This window comes from Ascaphus truei, chromosome 7 (assembly GCF_040206685.1).
Source record: "Ascaphus truei isolate aAscTru1 chromosome 7, aAscTru1.hap1, whole genome shotgun sequence".
Lineage (NCBI taxonomy): Eukaryota > Metazoa > Chordata > Amphibia > Anura > Ascaphidae > Ascaphus > Ascaphus truei.
This window is the reverse complement of record NC_134489.1, coordinates 23,022,610-23,044,378: the sequence shown is the minus strand read 5'-3', so window position 1 is coordinate 23,044,378 and position 21,769 is coordinate 23,022,610.

Sequence of the window (21,769 nt, the reverse complement as noted above, 5' to 3'; positions counted from 1 at the left end):
CTCTCTCTCTCCCCCCATGCTGCCTCTCTCCCCCCCCATGCTGCCTCTCTCCCCCCCATGCTGCCTCTCCCCCCCCCATGCTGCCTCTCTCCCCCTCTCATGCTGCCTCTCTCCCCCTCTCATGCTGCCTCTCTCTCTCCCCCTCATGCTGCCTCTCTCTCTCTTCCCTTCTCATGCTGCCTCTCTCTCTCCCCTTCTCATGCTGCCCCTCTCTCTCTCACCTTCTCATGCTGCCTCTCTCTCTCTCTCCTTCTCATGCTGCCTCTCTCTCCTTCTCATGCTGCCTCTCTCTCCTTCTCATGCTGCCTCTCTCTCTCCTTCTCATGCTGCCTCTCTCTCTCTCTCTCTCTCCCCTTCTCATGCTGCCCCTCTCTCTCTCTCACCTTCTCATGCTGCCTCTCTCTCTCTCTCTCACCTTCTCATGCTGCCTCTCTCTCTCCTTCTCATGCTGCCTCTCTCTCTCTCCTTCTCATGCTGCCTCTCTCTCTCTCCTTCTCATGCTGCCTCTCTCTTTCTCTCTCTCCCCATGCTGCATCTCGTGTGTGTCCGTTCTGGTCCCTACCTGCCTCTGTGGAACATTGGGGGGAAGCCATCTTGAGCCCTGGCAGCAGAAGCTCCCACTGTCTCACTGCTGGGGCTCCTCTGCCTCTAACCCCGCCCCCACAGTCTGCAGCTACAGTCAGACCAGCCTCTGCTCTGTTCCTGCCTTCTCTGCTGCCCCCCTGCTCTGATGGCCAAAACCGGAACAGCCACAAAAAACAGGACATTTTAAAGAATGCGGGGCAGCCATTAAAAAACCGGGGCAGCCATTAAAAAACCGGGACAGCCATTAAAAAAACGGGACTGTCCCGGCCTCTCTCTCTCCTCCCCATGCTGCCTCTCCCTCCCCACCCCATGCTGCCTCTCCCTCCCGACCCCATGCTGCCTCCCTCTCTCTCCCCCCATGCTGCCTCTCTCTCCCCCCCCATGCTGCCTCTCTCCTCCCCCCCATGCTGCCTCTCTCTCTCTCCCCCCCCATGCTGCCTCTCTCCTCCCCCCCATGCTGCCTCTCTCCCCCCCATGCTGCCTCTCCCTCCCCACCCCATGCTGCCTCTCTCCCCCCCCCATGCTGCCTCTCTCCCCCTCTCATGCTGCCTCTCTCTCTCCCCCCCCCCATGCTGCCTCTCTCTCTCCCCCCCATGCTGCCTCTCTCCCTCCAATGCTGCCTCTCTCCCCCTCATGCTGCCTCTCTCTCTCTTCCCTTCTCATGCTGCCTCTCTCTCTCCCCTTCTCATGCTGCCCCTCTCTCTCACCTTCTCATGCTGCCTCTCTCTCTCTCTCCTTCTCATGCTGCCTCTCTCTCCTTCTCATGCTGCCTCTCTCTCTCTCCTTCTCATGCTGCCTCTCTCTCTCCTTCTCATGCTGCCTCTCTCTCTCTCCTTCTCATGCTGCCTCTCTCTCTCCCCCCCATGCTGCCTCTCTCCCCCCCCATGCTGCCTCTCTCCCCCCCATGCTGCCTCTCCCCCCCCCCATGCTGCCTCTCTCCCCCTCTCATGCTGCCTCTCTCTCTCCCCCTCATGCTGCCTCTCTCTCTCTTCCCTTCTCATGCTGCCTCTCTCTCTCTCCCCTTCTCATGCTGCCCCTCTCTCTCTCTCTCCTTCTCATGCTGCCTCTCTCTCTCTCCTTCTCATGCTGCCTCTCTCTCTCCTTCTCATGCTGCCTCTCTCTCTCTCTCTCCCCTTCTCATGCTGCCCCTCTCTCTCTCTCACCTTCTCATGCTGCCTCTCTCTCTCTCTCACCTTCTCATGCTGCCTCTCTCTCTCCTCATGCTGCCTCTCTCTCTCTCCTTCTCATGCTGCCTCTCTCTCTCCTTCTCATGCCGCCTCTCTCTCTCTCCTTCTCATGCTGCCTCTCTCTCTCTCTCTCCCCCATGCTGCATCTCGTGTGTGTCCGTTCTGGTCCCTACCTGCCTCTGTGGAACATTGGGGGGAAGCCATCTTGAGCCCTGGCAGCAGAAGCTCCCACTGTCTCACTGCTGGGGCTCCTCTGCCTCTAACCCCGCCCCCACAGTCTGCAGCTACAGTCAGACCAGCCTCTGCTCTGTTCCTGCCTTCTCTGCTGCCCCCCTGCTCTGATGGCCAAAACCGGAACAGCCACAAAAAACAGGACATTTTAAAGAATGCGGGGCAGCCATTAAAAAACCGGGGCAGCCATTAAAAAACCGGGACAGCCATTAAAAAAATGGGACTGTCCCGGCCTCTCTCTCTCCCCCCCATGCTGCCTCTCCCTCCCCACCCCATGCTGCCTCCCTCTCTCTCCCCCCATGCTGCCTCTCTCTCCCCCCCATGCTGCCTCTCTCCTCCCCCCCCATGCTGCCTCTCTCCTCCCCCCCATGCTGCCTCTCTCCCCCCCATACTGCCTCTCCCTCCCCACCCCATGCTGCCTCTCTCCCCCCCCCCATGCTGCCTCTCTCCCCCTCTCATGCTGCCTCTCTCTCTCCCCCCCCATGCTGCCTCTCTCTCTCCCCCCCATGCTGCCTCTCTCCCTCCAATGCTAGCCTCTCTCTCTCCCCCCCATGCTGCCTCTCTCTCCCCCCCATGCTGCCTCTCTCTCCCCCATGCTGCCTCTCTCTCTCTCCCCCCATGCTGCCTCTCTCTCTCTCCCCCCCCATGCTGCCTCTCTCCCTCCCATGCTGCCTCTCCTCCCCCATGCTGCCTCTCTCCCCCCCATGCTGCCTCTCTCTCTCCCCCCCATGCTGCCTCTCCCTCCCCACCCCATGCTGCCTCTCCCTCTCCCTCCCCACCCCATGCTGCCTCTCTCCCCCTCTCATGCTGCCTCTCTCTCTCTTCCCTTCTCATGCTGCCTCTCTCTCTCTCCCCCTTCTCATGCTGCCTCTCTCTCTCCTTCTCATGCTGCCTCTCTCTCTCTCCTTCTCATGCTGCCTCTCTCTCTCTCCCCCATGCTGCCTCTCTCCCCCCCCCCATGCTGCCTCTCTCCCCCCCCCCCATGCTGCCTCTCTCCCCCTCTCATGCTGCCTCTCTCCCCCTCATGCTGCCTCTCTCTCTCTTCCCTTCTCATGCTGCCTCTTTCTCTCCCCTTCTCATGCTGCCTCTCTCTCACCTTCTCATGCTGTCTCTCTCTCTCCTTCTCATGCTGCCTCTCTCTCTCCTTCTCATGCTGCCTCTCTCTCTCTCCTTCTCATGCTGCCTCTCTCTCTCTCTCTCTCTCTCCCCCATGCTGCATCTCGTGTGTGTCTGTTCTGGTCCCTACCTGCCTCTGTGGAACATTGGGGGGAAGCCATCTTGAGCCCTGGCAGCAGAAGCTCCCACTGTCTCACTGCTGGGGCTCCTCTGCCTCTAAACCCCGCCCCCACAGTCTGCAGCTACAGTCAGACCAGCCTCTGCTCTGTTCCTGCCTTCTCTGCTGCCCCCCTGCTCTGATGGCCAAAACCGGAACAGCCACAAAAAACAGGACATTTTAAAGAATGCGGGGCAGCCATTAAAAAAACCGGGGCAGCCATTAAAAAACCGGGACAGCCATTAAAAAAACGGGACTGTCCCGGCCTCTCTCTCTCCTCCCCATGCTGCCTCTCCCTCCCCACCCCATGCTGCCTCTCCCTCCCGACCCCATGCTGCCTCCCTCTCTCTCCCCCCATGCTGCCTCTCTCTCCCCCCCCCATGCTGCCTCTCTCCTCCCCCCCATGCTGCCTCTCTCTCTCTCCCCCCCCATGCTGCCCTCTCTCCTCCCCCCCATGCTGCCTCTCTCCTCCCCCCCATGCTGCCTCTCTCCCCCCCATTGCTGCCTCTCCCTCCCCACCCCATGCTGCCTCTCTCCCCCCCCCATGCTGCCTCTCTCCCCCTCTCATGCTGCCTCTCTCTCTCCCCCCCCCATGCTGCCTCTCTCTCTCTCCCCCCCCATGCTGCCTCTCTCCCTACAATGCTGCCTCTCTCCCCCTCATGCTGCCTCTCTCTCTCTTCCCTTCTCATGCTGCCTCTCTCTCTCCCCTTCTCATGCTGCCCCTCTCTCTCACCTTCTCATGCTGCCTCTCTCTCTCTCTCCTTCTCATGCTGCCTCTCTCTCCTTCTCATGCTGCCTCTCTCTCTCTCCTTCTCATGCTGCCTCTCTCTCTCCTTCTCATGCTGCCTCTCTCTCTCTCCTTCTCATGCTGCCTCTCTCTCTCCCCCCCATGCTGCCTCTCTCCCCCCCCATGCTGCCTCTCCCCCCCCCCATGCTGCCTCTCTCCCCCTCTCATGCTGCCTCTCTCTCTCTTCCCTTCTCATGCTGCCTCTCTCTCTCTCCCCTTCTCATGCTGCCCCTCTCTCTCTCTCTCCTTCTCATGCTGCCTCTCTCTCTCTCCTTCTCATGCTGCCTCTCTCTCTCCTTCTCATGCTGCCTCTCTCTCTCTCTCTCCCCTTCTCATGCTGCCCCTCTCTCTCTCTCACCTTCTCATGCTGCCTCTCTCTCTCTCTCACCTTCTCATGCTGCCTCTCTCTCTCCTCATGCTGCCTCTCTCTCTCTCCTTCTCATGCTGCCTCTCTCTCTCCTTCTCATGCCGCCTCTCTCTCTCTCCTTCTCATGCTGCCTCTCTCTCTCTCTCTCTCCCCCATGCTGCATCTCGTGTGTGTCCGTTCTGGTCCCTACCTGCCTCTGTGGAACATTGGGGGGAAGCCATCTTGAGCCCTGGCAGCAGAAGCTCCCACTGTCTCACTGCTGGGGCTCCTCTGCCTCTAACCCCGCCCCCACAGTCTGCAGCTACAGTCAGACCAGCCTCTGCTCTGTTCCTGCCTTCTCTGCTGCCCCCCTGCTCTGATGGCCAAAACCGGAACAGCCACAAAAAACAGGACATTTTAAAGAATGCGGGGCAGCCATTAAAAAACCGGGGCAGCCATTAAAAAACCGGGACAGCCATTAAAAAAATGGGACTGTCCCGGCCTCTCTCTCTCCCCCCCATGCTGCCTCTCCCTCCCCACCCCATGCTGCCTCTCCCTCCCCACCCCATGCTGCCTCCCTCTCTCTCCCCCCATGCTGCCTCTCTCTCCCCCCCATGCTGCCTCTCTCCTCCCCCCCCCATGCTGCCTCTCTCCTCCCCCCCATGCTGCCTCTCTCCCCCCCATACTGCCTCTCCCTCCCCACCCCATGCTGCCTCTCTCCCCCCCCCCATGCTGCCTCTCTCCCCCTCTCATGCTGCCTCTCTCTCTCCCCCCCCATGCTGTCTCTCTCTCTCCCCCCCATGCTGCCTCTCTCCCTCCAATGCTGCCTCTCTCTCTCCCCCCATGCTGCCTCTCTCTCCCCCCCATGCTGCCTCTCTCTCCCCCCATGCTGCCTCTCTCTCTCTCCCCCCCATGCTGCCTCTCTCTCTCTCCCCCCCCATGCTGCCTCTCTCCCTCCCATGCTGCCTCTCCTCCCCCCATGCTGCCTCTCTCCCCCCATGCTGCCTCTCTCTCTCCCCCCCATGCTGCCTCTCCCTCCCCACCCCATGCTGCCTCTCCCTCTCCCTCCCCACCCCATGCTGCCTCTCTCCCCCTCTCATGCTGCCTCTCTCTCTCTTCCCTTCTCATGCTGCCTCTCTCTCTCTCCCCTTCTCATGCTGCCTCTCTCTCTCCTTCTCATGCTGCCTCTCTCTCTCTCCTTCTCATGCTGCCTCTCTCTCTCTCCCCCATGCTGCCTCTCTCCCCCCCCCATGCTGCCTCTCTCCCCCCCCATGCTGCCTCTCTCCCCCTCTCATGCTGCCTCTCTCCCCCTCATGCTGCCTCTCTCTCTCTTCCCTTCTCATGCTGCCTCTTTCTCTCCCCTTCTCATGCTGCCTCTCTCTCTCTCACCTTCTCATGCTGTCTCTCTCTCTCCTTCTCATGCTGCCTCTCTCTCTCCTTCTCATGCTGCCTCTCTCTCTCTCCTTCTCATGCTGCCTCTCTCTCTCTCTCTCTCTCTCCCCCATGCTGCATCTCGTGTGTGTCTGTTCTGGTCCCTACCTGCCTCTGTGGAACATTGGGGGAAGCCATCTTGAGCCCTGGCAGCAGAAGCTCCCACTGTCTCACTGCTGGGGCTCCTCTGCCTCTAACCCCGCCCCCACAGTCTGCAGCTACAGTCAGACCAGCCTCTGCTCTGTTCCTGCCTTCTCTGCTGCCCCCCTGCTCTGATGGCCAAAACCGGAACAGCCACAAAAAAACAGGACATTTTAAAGAATGCGGGGCAGCCATTAAAAAACCGGGACAGCCATTAAAAAACCGGGACTGTCCCGGCTAAATCGGGACAACTGGTCACCCTAAGCAGGGGGTCTCCAGAGATGAACCTCATTCTTTTCAGCCCAGGGACCTCCTGCTTCCAGATACTTACCTCCATAAGGGGTGCCAGTATCTCTCTTCTGTTTAAAGGTTCTAGTCACATGGACCAATAGGAAGCCGCACCGGATGACGTCACAGCTTCCTATTAGCCCGCAGGATGCGGGAGCTTTAAACTCCGCCATTACATTAACCCCAGCAAGAGCTGCTAGCTACTGGCACTCCCTACGGAGGTCATCTCTGGAAGCAGGGGGTCCCGGGAGCTGAAATGAATGGAGTTCAGGTCCGGAGATCCCCTGCTTCAATCTCATGTAAAAGAAAAATGCAAAAAACCCTATACTTGGATTGCCTCTTTAAACTGAACCTGACCATATAACTATTAATACCATGTTATACTCATGGTAACAGCTCCTTCTGCAGGCCAGCAGTCTGTACTACCCAGTATTACTCTGCAATCATAAACGAGAATACCGGCACTCACGTGGAACTTAAAAATAATGCTTTGGGTCGCACTCTTGGAACTTCATCAAGGTATTACATCAGATCTTGATAGAGGTCCAAAAGTGTGACAGAATCTTCCACATTTAATCAACAAGCGCTGTTTTTACAGTTCACTTGCGTGGCGGTTTTATCTTTCACAATTGCTGCGCTATAAACCCGTAGCAGATCCTCTATGAATTGCGAGTGGTTCCGTCTATGGAGTCAATTCTGTATACTCCGAAATAACCAAAAGGGCAAAAATCTCCAATGAAATCAATATGGAATTTCAGACGAAAATAGCTCGAATGGCCTCTTCGGCAGGTATAGATACAGCTCAACCTCGTTATAACGCGATCCGTTACAAAGCGAATCTGCTTATAACGTGATGCAAGCGTGGCTCCCAATTTTCGTATGTATGAATACTTTACAACACGATTATTGGTGTCTTAAATACTTTATTGTACAATGCATACAATTGTACATTATTTCTAACGCGATCCGCTTATAGCGCGATGTGATTCTTTGGACCCCAAGCACAGTGTTATAAGGGGGTTGAGCTGTATATAACTACTCCCTATGTGCTCTACCCTGTATATGGACAAGTTATTGTTCCTGGTGGACAGGCAGAGGTGACAACCCCCAAGGACTGAAATCAGTGAGATTTGGGTGGTTCTGGAGGGACTCTGTAAAGAACATAAGTATCAATAATGTTGCCTTTTACACATGCAGCTAGCTGCTGGGACAGGGGAAATTACAGGCAGCTGAACTAGGGAAACAAATCCTATGAGCTGCAAAGAGGCACAGGAAATTAGACAATCCTGTTCCAGGACACCCCCGTCTGGTATCTGTAGATACCACTATACCTGGTGTGTGTGTAACATACATATCAGTACAAAAAGTCCATATCCACATAACGATGTGATACCGGCCGGTACCACTGGCTCCAAAGTCCCTTGGCCAAAGTCCATTGGCAACGGATGCCAGGTGGATGCACCGGTCCAGGTTAGCTGGATGCACCACAATGTCTCTCTGTGAAAGTCTCTGGCACTGTTTTCTTTTAAACTTGTAACAGAACAGTCTTGTTGTCCCTGTAGTTTTATCTACAGAGTGCATCCCCTTGTAGATATGCCAGTCGTGGCAGCTTGTCACTTTATCACCTGGCGTTTGGCGAAAGGAGATGGCTATGTGCCCGAGATGCGCTACTGCTTGCAGGAGGGTCATCCACCTTGAGAAGCGATGGAATCGATGTGCTCCATGTGTGTTTCTGGGCAGTATGTTCGTGAGTAATACCAACGCTTGAGATCTTATCTCTGTGTCTTTTCCGGGATCTACAAGTTCAAAATCATCGGCTAGGGTTGATGATGTTTCAGTGGGTAGCTTGAGAAACGTTGGTCCCGTAAGCCATGACGTCCCCTGTAGTAGATTAGCTGCGGACACTGGTCTGGTAGCTCCTTCTGTGAAGTGTCGTTCTTGATGCATGACTTGTTCATGACAGTGGCTAACTGACAGAGTAGCGATGTGATGTTGGCTAGGAACAATAAGAGGATTGCTTTCCTCCCTGCGCAGTTGGGACTTGTTGAGACGACCTCCTATTCTCATGAGGCCATTATCATCGATGAAGGGATTCAGCTTCCAAAGAGGGCTGTTTTTAGACATGCTCTTCTCTCCATGGATGCTGATTTCCTCTGCATACATCTCTCTCTGAACATGACATAGAACAGTCTCTTTTGCCCTTGTAACTTCCTCTGTGAAAGGTCTCTGGGACTGTTTCTTTTTAGGCATGTGATAGATCAGTCTTTTTGCCCTTGTAGTTTCACCTACAGGGTGCAACCTTTTGCGGCTGTGCCAAACCCTGCAGATGGCTGCTTTGCCACCAAGCATTCTGCGGAACGAAATGGCTGTGCGTCTGAGATGAGCCATCGTTCAGGAGGATTGTCCGATTGTTTCTCTTGTTTTGGACGAACTTGTTGTCGATCACCTTCAGGAGGTTACTTTCTTCCTTTAGTGAAGTTGACTTGTCATCCCTTGTTGTCTGGACTACTGTGCATCCTAGGCCATTGTCACATTCCCCTGATGCGAAGATGTTCTTGTTGATCTCAGGGGTATGACCTTGTCTCTTCTCCTCGCTTGGCCTTCCTGTCACTTGGATATGGCCAAGACATGGTTCGGAGAGGGATGTGTGTCCACATTCTGTTATCGCTGTTCTGTAGGCGTCAACATAGTCTGGTTCGTGCCCTTTGTCAATGCACATGTTGCCCACTATCACCCATCCTAGGTCAAGTCTTTGGGCGAATGGGGCTTTGTGGGGTCCGTTGCGCTGTTTGTGGACTTTGTGTACCCTCAGGATGTCCCTACCAAGCAGCAGCAAGATCTTGGCGTCTTGTTCTACCGGCGGGATGTGGTTAGCTATTCCCCTGAGGTGTGGGTGATTGCGTGCCATGTCTGGTGTGGGAATCTCATCCCTGTTTGCCGCCATGTGATTGCACTTGATGAGTGTGGGGAGAGCTATATTCACTCTGTTGTCCACTGAACATATGGTGTAGCTATTTGCTCTCCTCCCTATTGTCTCAGTTAACCCTGCACAGGTTCTGAGTGTGTAGGGTGGGGCATTGTCTCGTGCGTTGAACAAGCTGAAGAATTCCGTCTTCGCCAATGATCTGTTGCTTTGATCATCGATAATGGCGTACATCCTAACCGCCCTCTCAGGTTGTCCCTGGGGGTGCACTCCGACCAGGCATATTTTGGAGCAGGACCTTTTGTCACATCCTTTTCAGCAAACATCGGTGCACTGGGACGTGACAGATGTTGGCTCCCCTTCTCTTTCCTCCCCGCCATGCTCCGCTATGGAGGAAGGGTTGTTCAGTTGGTGGAGTGTCAGCGCCTCTGGATGTATAGATGTTACGTGCTTGTCACTGTTGCACACTGCACATTTGATGGCTTCTTACAGTCTTTGGCTAGATGGGTTGTAGAATTGCAGCACCTGAAGCAAACTCCGAACTCTCCAAGTAACTTCTTGTGTTCCTCTAGGGACTTCATCCTGAACCCAAAGCACCTGTTAAGTGGGTGTGGCTTCTTGTGTATGGGACATTCCCTGTTTGGGTCCCTTAGTTTCTTGTTTCCAGCGACCGACTGGTCGGGACTTGTTTGGGTCGTGGGGGACACGTCCGTCCTGTGGACCGAGATAAGTGTTCTAGCGTTACCGTATCTCGTTGCTGGCCTTTCATTCCTCAGGTTGCTTGCACTGTGTGTGGTCTGCGCACCTAAGATGAAACTGGGATTGTTTCTTGTCCTTGCTGCTTCACGAATGAAGCTCAAGAAGAATGAGAAGGGAGGGAAGGCGACTTTCTTCTCCCTTTTGTATTTGGAGCCTTGTGAAGTCCATCTTTCTTGGAGGTTGTAGGGTAGCTTCTCCATGATGGGTCTCATTCCGCGACCTGAGTCTAGGACGTTGAGACCTGTTAGGGATTGGTCTGTTCTTGCAGACTCCAGCTCCTGCAGCAGATCCCAGAGCTCTCGTAACTTCGAGTAGTCTTTGGCTGAGATTCTAGGGAAGTCGTCGACTCTCTTGAAGAGTGCATCTTCGACCGCTTCGGGGCTACCATAGCACTCCTCCAGCCTTTCCCATACTAAGTCAAGACCTACTTGGGGGTGGTTCACGTTTGCTGCCCTGATCCTCTTTGCATGCTCTATGGATTATTTCCCCAGCCATTTGGTTAGTAGGCAGAGCTCTTCCCTTGCGGAGAAGCCCAGACTCTTGATAGCGTCCTTGAATGTGAACTTACATATTCGGTAATTCTCAGGACGGTCGTCGAAATTGGTAAGTCCTGTTTGCACCATGTCACGCCGGATCATGTACTTGCCCATGTCTGTTAGGCCCGATGCATCAGTGTGTTGGTCGCACTCTGATATGGTTGCCGGGAGGGGCCCTGCGGTCGCCTTTTCCTTGGTGTGGACGTGTGGTGACTGCTGGCTAGTGTGAGGAGCTGTGTTTCCCCGCGTGGGCATACCTGTATCGCGAGCTTGTTGTAGTGCATCCGTATGCATGCTGGCTTGTGGATCACTGTTGCGGTTGTGGCTATCCCAGGTTGCCTGTACCCTTGAAGGAACAGCATCTTCTCCACGTGGACCAAGTAAGTCTTCGGCATCTGTGCCATCACCCTCGTCGTGTTGAGATGGCGCGCTGGTGTTTACGCTGAAGAGGCTCCTTACGTAGTCTTGTGCGTTGGGTCAGATCCTCTGAGGCTATCTGACTGTACGTTTGCTCCCCGCCATCCTGTCTCGCGGCCGCTTCTAGGACTTCGGCTTGGGCTATGGCGTCAGTAGCTTCCCTCTCTTGATTTAGGGCCTCTAGGTTAACGTCCACCTCTGTCTTTTTACACGTAGCGACAGCGGCAGCGGCTGCCTGCTCCTCTTCTTCTATGTGGGCCCTTTCGAGTTTCATAGCTGCCTCTTTCTGAGCGTGTGTGGCCCTTGCCTGTGCGGCCTCTGCGTTGACTCGCGCCTGGGTGGCCTTTGCGCTTGCACTGGACACATTCGATTGCACGGATTTTGCTGACCTTGATGAATGTCTGGATGTGCTGGTGCGCTGCGATGCGGTCTCTAGCAAAAGGTCCTTTCTCTGGTCTTCGGCTTCCGTGATAGTGGTCTGCATGAAGCCATCGCGTTCCAGGTCGGTTGCCTCCTGCAGGTCACGTTCGCTTAGGCTTTCTTCCGTTTTGATGCTTTTCAGGTAGGCAAGATATGTTTGTGACAGCATTTGATAGCGTTTGTGACTTGATCTCAATTGGGCTACAGCTTGCCTAATCTGTCTTTCCTGATCGCTAGTACTTGCAAAGTTACATATTTCATGACCAGTGTCCTCCCAGGCCTTTTCTAACTTTTCGCGGTGTGCGTCTGTCAGTTTCGTACTTTTCGCGGGCCTTTTGTGTCAGTGTCACTATTCGCTTGGACCTTGCGCCTTCTTGCGTTTGTCGCAGTTGTGCAGCGGTCTCTGTGTCTGAGTGGTCACTCTCCTGCGTGGTGTCTGGTGAGGATCTGAGTTCTGCCATGCTGCAGGTGTATGTAGGCCTCTAGCCATTGCGTGTGGCATGAGGTCTGTACCTGCGTCAGCGATAGACGACTGTCTCAGATGGTGCCGATCGGTGTCCTGCAGCGGTCAGCGTGGGGGTAGCTGTACTCACAGGTGTCCGGTGGATCTGACCCGTGTCCTGGCGGATGTCCGGTGGCGTGGCCCTTGGTAGCCCTAGCCGTGGGGGCGTTTGCAGGGGTAGGTGGGATGGTGGTTCCTCACTGTGTAGCTGTGCAGAGAGTGGGCTCAGGCCGTCACTCCCCCGCCACACCCCCCCGGTCTCTCTTCCTGCAGCTCCCTGCAGACCAGGTAATCGGCTGCACGCGCTGCCAATCTCGCGGGCGCGCGTTGCAGCTGAGTTACTGGGGCCTTAGCCTAAGATGTGTAAAGCTGCTCTCTGTGTACTGTGTAAGGCTGCTTGCTTGTACAGTACTTGATTTCCCAGAAAAACTGTGTCACTGCAGCTTATCTGGCATAAGGCTATGTAAGTAGTAACTTCTGTGCTGACTTCAAAGCACACGGTGTCTGTTTTTCTACTATTTTGTAGCCACAGGGTATACCCTGGATATAAGTATGGCCAGATAGCTTAACTTGTTCCTTTTACAAGCACAACAAGTTCTTTGTATTTTCTTCACTTTATTGGGGAAAAGATAGACACACAAAGGCACTTGTAGATGATAGTGTAGTGAGAGAGAGCTTCTCTATAGTGAGGGTGCTTGATAGTAGGGAAAGGTAAAAAACGGTAATCCTTGCCTGGAGGTGAATAGCATGAGATGTACTTACTCAGTCAGCGAGGTTAGACAGGAAGTGTAAGGGAATCTGGGAAACAGGAATAGTCTCAGGATCAGACTAACTGTGAACAGAGACAATGGGGGGGGGGGGTGGTGAAATAGCCACCTGGCAACCCTAAGGCTGAGTCCATGCTCCCTGCTGGCTCGCTGAGGCGCGCTGAGGCTCAGGGAAAGCGGGTGCTTTCCCTGGCCTTGCGGTTGCTTACCGCACGCGCCGTCAGCGGGCCTTCAAGGGGCGGGCACGTCACTGGCCGGGGGCGGGCCAGTGACGTCACGGAGCTGGTTCGCCCTCATTGGGCGAACCGCTCACATGACCGGCCTGTCTCGCCGGCAAGCGGGGAAATTTTAAATTCCCCTAAGGCTGAGTCCATGCTCCCTGCTGGCTCGCTGAGGCGCGCTGAGGCTCAGGGAAAGCGGGTGCTTTCCCTGGCCTTGCGGTTGCTTACCGCACGCACCGTCAGCGGCCCTTCAGGGGGCGGGCCGGGGGCGGGCGCGTCACTGGCCGGGGGCGGGCCAGTGACGTCACGGAGCTGGTTCGCCCTCATTGGGCGAACCGCTCACGTGACCGGCCTGTCTCGCCGGCAAGCGGGGGAATTTTAAATTCCCCTAAGACCTGCGCTTCCGCAAGCGCGCGGAAGCGCAGGTGAGCCCCTACTAAAGCCGCTCTAATTGCGGCTGTAGGGGCTCAGTGCTGAGCGGAAGCGCGCCAGCAAGCACGTAACATGGCCGAGGCCTAACAGACACAGGTAGTGACAGAAGACACAGGACAGAGACAGAAGACACAGGACAGATACAGAAGACACAGGACCGAGACAAGCAGTTACAGAAGACACAGGACAGAGAGTGACAGAAGACACAGGGCAGAGACAGACAGTGACAGAAGACAAGACAGATAGTGACAGAAGACAGGACAGAAACATACAGTGGCAGAAGACACACGATAGAGACAGTCACAGAAAATGCACACATGCGCAGACTCACCCTCTCTCCTGCCCATGCTGTTTCCTCCTCTGCTTGCCCACACCCCCAGGCATCTGACACATCCTAATTGGCTGCATTACCCAGCAGCAATCAGGATGGAGGATACTACCCAGCCCCCTAGCAACTGCCCTGCCCTTACCCTGCTCAGAGAGATTGGGGGAAATCCTGCTGCACCCTTTTGATCCTCTCACAGAACCCGATTGGAAAACGCTGAATCTGATTGAGCCACCTGTGCTGAAGCAGGGACTCATTCAGCCACCTGGATTATTTTTCCAAAGATCAGTGCAAATCTCTAGTATTGGCTTTCTATAGTGTTTTATCTGGCAATATGCAAATAAATTATTATGTCTATTATACAATTTCTTCAAACCAATATATTACTTTTTTTTTGTCTGCATCCCACAGGTCTATTATCATAACAATATCACTTATCTTCCAGAGTTGAAAATGCGGATTCTCCATCCCTGGTGTAAAGTTTGGATTCTCCATCCCTGGTGTAAAGTTTGGATTCCCCATCCCTGGTGTAAAGTTTGGATTACCCATCCCTGGTGTAAAGTTTGGATTACCCATCCCTGGTGTAAAGTTTGGATTACCCATCCCTGGTGTAAAGTTTGGATTCTCCATCCCTGGTGTAAAGTTTGGATTACCCATTGCAGGTGTAAAGTTTGGATTCTCCATCCCTGGTGTAAAGTTTGGATTACCCATTGCAGGTGTAAAGTTTGGATTCTCCATCCCTGGTGTAAAGTTTGGATTACCCATCGCAGGTGTAAAGTTTGGATTACCCATCCCTGGTGTAAAGTTTGGATTACCCATCCCTGGTGTAAAGTTTGGATTCTCCATCCCTGGTGTAAAGTTTGGATTACCCATTGCAGGTGTAAAGTTTGGATTACCCATTGCAGGTGTAAAGTTTGGATTACCCATTGCAGGTGTAAAGTTTGGATTCCCCATCCCTGGTGTAAAGTTTGGATTCTCCATCCCTGGTGTAAAGTTTGGATTACCCATCCCTGGTGTAAAGTTTGGATTACCCATCCCTGGTGTAAAGTTTGGATTACCCATCGCAGGTGTAAAGTTTGGATTACCCATTGCAGGTGTAAAGTTTGGATTACCCATCCCTGGTGTAAAGTTTGGATTACCAATCCCTGGTGTAAAGTTTGGATTCCCCATTGCAGGTATAAAGTTTGGATTCTCCATCCCTGGTGTAAAGTTTGGATTACCCATCCCTGGTGTAAAGTTTGGATTACCCATCCCTGGTGTAAAGTTTGGATTACCCATCCCTGGTGTAAAGTTTGGATTACCCATCCCTGGTGTAAAGTTTGGATTACCCATCCCTGGTGTAAAGTTTGGATTACCCATCCCTGGTGTAAAGTTTGGATTACCCATCCCTGGTGTAAAGTTTGGATTACCCATTGCAGGTGAGCAGAAAGAGCAAAGTGCTGATTTTTAATGAGACTGCGGATGCTATAAAATCAGTGAAATTGACTCCAAATCAGTGATACTAATTGAGAATCAGTGACAGTTCTGGCAATTTATCCCCACAGCTCTCAGCCTATTAAGAACACAAAAGATCTCTGATTACAGCATGGAGTTCCCATTCACGTTTTTGGAGAGACCTGATGTTGTAAGATAAGGATCCCATTGAAAGCTGTCCTCGTAATGAGTAATAGATCAGATTTACTTACCTCATCAATCTGAAGTAACGAATCATAATTAGTCAGGTTCGTACTCTTAATATTGCACTTGCTGCTAAATTACTTTACCATCTATAAAATATTCTGTGGTAATGTCTTTGTCTAGGAATGATGGTGTGTGTGTGTGTGCGCGCGCGCACACGTGTATGTGTGTGTGTGTATGTGTGTGTGTGTGTGTGTGTGTGTGTGTGTAAGAAGGCCGAGGGCTTTTTTCTTTTTAACAGTAAAAAAATAAATAAAAAATTATATATATATATATATATATATATATATAATATATATATATATATTATAAAAGAGCAGATGGCACACACATAAAGATGTAGACAGGTGCTAGTCCCATAAGAACAGGTATAATGAAAGAAGAGACAGCACACTTGGTAGCAATGAAAACCGAGCACTCCCTTGATAAAGGTCCTATCCCTAGGACCGAAACGTCGGTGATTGTGCCTGCTGTTTCAATATATTTTTTCATTGCTACCAAGTGTGCTGTCTCTTCTTTGCTGTGTGTCCCTCGGATTCCACAGCAAAATGTGGCACTGTGTGCTTATTTGCATGTCATTTCCCAGAATCCCTTGCTGCAGTGGAAGTGCTGTGTGCTGGGTGATAACGGTGAAAGGCGGGGTTGCAGACCTGTCTAAGACATGCAAATGAGCATACAGTAATATTTCCATTTGATATATATATATATTTTTTTAAAATATTTTTTAAATATAGGGTCTTGAACATCAGGCAAGGATAGTTGCCCAGTCGAGACAAAATGGCTGTCAACGGTCAAGAGAAAACAGCAACGTCTTCGGGACATGCAATTTTAGAAGATGATGCCTGTACTTTCTGTTGGTGACCCCATGCCATATGTGTACCTTTTTGTGTCTAAAATTAGGAAAACAAAATTATAAAGATACCAGGAACCAACCAGGGTTGCCACCTGCTACTGAAGGCTAAGGTTGCGCTTATAGTGCCGTCGCCGCAGAAGGTGACGTCATGCTGCGGTTGCTGGAAAAATCAAATTGACTTGACTTCCAGCGACAAAGCTGACCATGAGTCGAATATTCTTCATCGAGATCCAAACCTTTTGTCCAGGAGTGTAAGTAGGAGTCTCCCGACGGTGCTTATCGGCTTGTCTCTTTTGTATAGCGATGGCGTGTCTCAGATTCCATTGAATATTTTCCCAGGAATCCTGGGAGGTACTGGATTCTGTCCCCGGCAGCAGGAACCCCGGATTTGAAGACTGGAGGGAAGCGCCGAGGGGTGGAACCCATTGTTGGGTTCCATAGATGTTATGTGAAAAATCCGCCCATGGGAGAAGATCCACCCAATTGTCCTGGGCATCAGAAATAAAATAACGGATTAACTGTTCCATGGACTGATTGGTCCGCTCCGTTTGACCATTGGTTTGTGGGTGATACCCAGATGAGAAATGCAAAGAAATGCCCAGTCTTTGGCAGAAGGCCCTCCAGAATCTGCAAATGAATTGTGAGCCTCGGTCAGAGACTATGGGCTCTATGCACAAAGTGCCAAAAAGTTTTTTATCGCCAAAAAATGCCTTTGGTATTCAGTAAGCGCCGATAATTTGGCCAAATTGGCATTTTTTGTCCCCGATAAAAAATTATCGGCAGACGGCTGGCGATAAGCCACTTTTCGGCACCTTTCGGCACTTTTTTAAATCGCCTGTATTCTAGTAGCCCCAATCCTGTTTTCAGTGCTTATCGGAGCTGATCGGCAGTCCCGAAAAGTCATTTTTTTGGCAAATCGTCCCGCCAACTAAAAGTTGGTGGGACGGTGGGGAGAAGCATCAGTAAGGGCGACACTTAGAAAAAATCAGGCCTTTTTCCTGTCTGTGACTGATGCCGGGGGTCTCCAGAGCTGATACCAGCACCGGAGCCCCCCGGCATGTATCTGAGGCAGGAAAAATGCATGCAAAGCCCACTTCATTACCTTAGCGGCTAACCGCTAAGGCAATGAAGGGGTTAATCCACCGTGCCAGCTTTATTGTGGGTAGCGGGGGTGGGTGAAGGGGGTATTTGGCCCTTGTTGTTTGTTTAGGGCTTGCGGGGGGTTGCGGGTGCACTTAACCCCTTCACGACCGTAGCAGTTAATATCGCTACGGTCATGAAGGGGTTAAGGCCTCCCGCTACCCACCCGCAAGCCCAAACAACCACCGTTGGGGCTAATACCCCCTTCACGCACCCCCGCTACCCACAATAAAAAATATAAAATCACACACAACAGCCCCACACTAAAAAAAATAAATATATATATCTAAATAAATAAATATATATATATATATATATTACCCTAACAACCCCTATACCCCCCTAACATACACATATATGCACATCAATGATACTATAGGCCGGCGGGGGCCCTCGGGTGTTACCCGCAGGCCTGCAGTACCAATTATGTGCCCCCCCCAAATGAATGTAAAAACACATACATACTTATAAATAAATAACCCCCCCCCTAACACATACAGTATAGTAATGGGCACAATTACTATTATCCACAAATGGATAATAGTGAATGTGCCCATTTTAAATACATAAACACCAATCAATACATTAAATACATATAGCACTCACCCATGTCCGGCTGCCACGATGAAGGCCATCCTCATCTTCATCCTGGCCATGCCCCCTCCGCTGCTGCAAAACAGACACAAGAATGAAAACATCCAATGTAATGTCCCCTAACCCCTTAATCACCATAGCGGTTATTAACCGCTACAGTCATTAAGGGGTTAACCCACCCTCACCCACCACTCGGGAGGCCTACATACCCTCCCACACTAACCCCCCACCCCGTGAGGCCTAACCACCCTCACCCACTACCCACAAGGGAGGCATACCCACATACCCTTGGGGCCAATACCCCCTCCCCCCACCCCCAGTACCCACAATAAAAACAATACACTGCCCCACAATAAGCATCATTATATTTATTCAATACATTACCCACACCCTGTGCCTCCCCATAAATATATGATTTATTCTTTTACATACAGGGTTCCTACCCCAGCCCCACGCGAGTCCCCGGCGGGCTGGCAGGTCACCTGACAGACCTACAGGGCACCAGCAACTTGTTTCACACAGGTTCTGGAGGCCTGTTGGTGGGTCCCGCCAAGCGCCATGGCCCCCAGGTGGTCTCCTTGGGTCACCGTGGGCCACAATTGGGTCCCCACGGTAGGCCCGCGGATGTCTGGGAGCCCCGGGTCAGACCCACAGAAGTCTGTGGGGCCTCGGGTGGTTCTCACGGGGGTCTGGGGAACTCACGAGTGCTCACTACGGGTCCGCGGTGCCCCCCACAGATGTGGGACCACCGGTTCATCCCCGCACCTACGGGTCCGCGGTGCCCCCACAGATGTGGGACCACCGGTTCATCCCCGCACCTACGGGTCCGCGGTGCCCCCACGGATGTGGGACCACCGGTTCATCCCCGCACCTATGGGTCCGCGGTGCCCCCACAGATGTAGGACCACCGCTTCATCCCCGCAGGTGTCACCCGTGGAACCACCAGCCTGATACCCGTGAGATACCCGAGGAGACTACAGGTGGTCTCCAGAGGTCTCACGCAGAACCAAGGAACCAACCCTGAATGTAAAAAAAATAAACCTGGCCTATACACTCAATACATACATTCCCCCGCCCCCCCCAACACCTACAGTACAATAATGTGCCAAATAACTATTATCCAGATAGGGATAATAGATTATTTGCCCATTATTAAACACATTAACTAGCATATTAAAATAAATAAAGTACTACTGACCTCATCAATAAGAAGACCCCGTCGCCAGCAACATCCTTGTCGTTCGTTGCCCACAAAATACACAGCCAATACATTGCAATTACATTCAGATATCAATTAACCCCTTAAACACCTTATCGGATAATAACCGCAAAGGTAATTAAGGGGTTAAGCCACACTGGCCCGATATCCACCCTTCACCCATTCATTTGTACAGTGGCTTCATCATGCAACTATATATATATATATACAGTGTTCGACAATTGTATACATTTACTCGCCCGGGGCGGGTGGATTTAACCCCTGGGCGAGTAAATATTGGCACAAGCAGCACACGTGTATTTTTTAAATTTCCCGCCGCTCGTGCTGCTGTTTTTCCCGCGCTCGCGCTGGAGAAAAAAAAAAAAAAGCCGGCTCTCTGATCACTGCCTTCGCTCCTCCCCCGCCTCTCAGCAACTTCCCCTCCTCAGCTCTTCCACTCCTCCCCCTTCCGCCAGCCAGCTCCTTCCACGCCAGTCTGCCTCAGACCCCTGCAGGGCCATCTGTCACCCCCCCTCCCATCGGGCCATCCGCCCCCCCCTCACATCGGGCCATCCGCCCCCCCCTCACATCGGGCCATCCACCCCCCCCCCTCACCCCAATCTCTCCTGGCCTCCGTGCCCCCCCCCCTCACCCCACGCGTGCCTCTCCCTGCTCTAAGCAGGAGAAATCACCTCACCGGAGCCTCTCCCTGCTCTAAGCAGGGGAAATCCCCTCACCGGAGCCTCTCCCGGAAATCCCCTCACAGGGGCCTCTGCCTGCTCTAAGCAGGGGAAATCCCCTCACCGGAGCCTCACCCTGCTCGGTCTAAGCAGGATACTGCGGTGTCGGCGTCCCCCTCTGGAGGGGGCACGGCCCCTTGCAGAGGCCCTACTGCCGTGCGGAGGCCCCCGCTGCCATGTGCGACCCCCCTGCCTTGCAGAGGCCCTCCTGCCGTGCGGAGGCCCCCGCTGCCATGTGCGATCCCCTGCCTTGCGTGTGAGTGTTTGTGTGTGTGTGAGTGACAGACTGTGTATGTGAGTTTGTCTGACTGAGAGTGGGTGTCTGTGTCTGTGCCGAAGCAGTGGGGCTCCTGAGCTGAACCACATTGATTTGTGGCTCAGAGACCCCCTGCTTCCCGAGTTACAGGCCCTGGCTTGGGGCATCGGTTACAATGTCGCCGCCATATTTATAGCGGGCACGGCGCGAATGGGGTGCTATAAAGATGGCGGCGACACTGCCACCCGATGACACATACCGGGGCCTGTAACTCGGGAAGCAGGGGGTCACTGGTCCACAAAGCAATGCGGTTCAGCTCAGGGGACCCCCTGCTCACAGTACACTATTATTAAAAATACATTCATGCTGCTTCGTTACCATAGCACATAGCCGCAAAGGTAAGGAATGATTGTTTATTTATATGTGTGTTTTACTCATAGTGTAGATGTGCAGAGGGTTTCCGGAGGTGAACCACTTTGGTTTTAGGTCCGGGGACCACCTGCTTCCCGAGATACAGGCCCCTTTAGGGGGTGCCGGTATCCCTCTGCTTTGTTTACATTCCGCGGTCACGTGATCGGGACCTTTAAATGCAGAGGGATACCGGCACCTCATAAAGGGGCCTGTATCTCGGGAAGCAGGGGGTCCCCGGACCTGAAACCAATGCGGTTCAGCTCCGGAGACCCCCTGCACATGTACACCATCAGTAAAAGTTGTTTTGATATGTTTTTAATGTGCCGATGTTTGCGCAGAGAGAGTGGCAGGTCTCTCTCTGCTGCAAACACATATCAGCAGAAACGGCCTATCGCCAGGTTATCGGGAGCCAGGATTTTTTATCACCGGCTCATCGGCGTTTTGCTTTCGCAGAGATTCAGCAGGGATCGGCATGGATTCGGCCCTTACTGAATACTACGAGGGCAAATCGCCAAAATCATGCCCATCGGCAACACTTGCCGAAGAGATTTTTTCGGCGCTTAGTGCATGAGGCCCTATGACTTGCGGAGTACCATGGAGTCTGAAGATCTCTTCAATGAAGGCAGGTGAGGAAGACTTTTGGATGAAACCCCTCTGAAGGTTCTCCTGAATATACGATCTCATGGCCTTGGTCTCGGGAGAAGACAGTAGGTAAGAGCATCCTCTAGGCGGAATGGCGCTGGGCAGCAAGTCGATAGGGCAGTCGTACGAACAATGCAACGGAAGTTCCTCGGCCTGAACTTTGTCGAAGCCATCGTGAAATTCCTTATGGGTTTCTGGGAGTTGTACTTTACTCTGTTTGGGTACCGACAACCCCGCTAAGCCCTTAAAGGGATTAGGCAAACATTATGACATTGATGACTCCAGAGGATAGGCAAGGTCTCTGTCCAGTCGATTCTCAGATTGTATAGCTGAAGCCATAATTTGACGTCCACAGATGGGTATGGATGGCGTCCAGTTGTATGCTCTCGGAATGGACTTCCCCGGCCAGTAAGGTGATGGGTATCGTCTGTAAGGAAATGAAGGCGGGTTGCAGAGCCTGAACGTCTATAGCTTCGAGACCCATGGTGTATATCAAGGGTATTTGGTGCCTTTCCGAGAACCCCTGATCGATGAAGTTCTCACCTGACCCGGAATCCAAAAAGGCTCGCGTAGAGATTCGGAAGGTATCTCCGGATAAGGTGATAGGAACGTATATCCTGGTAGAAAGTTGGGGAGGAGAAGATGAAAATAAGGTGCCCAGCGTGATCCTCCCGACTCTCACGGGGT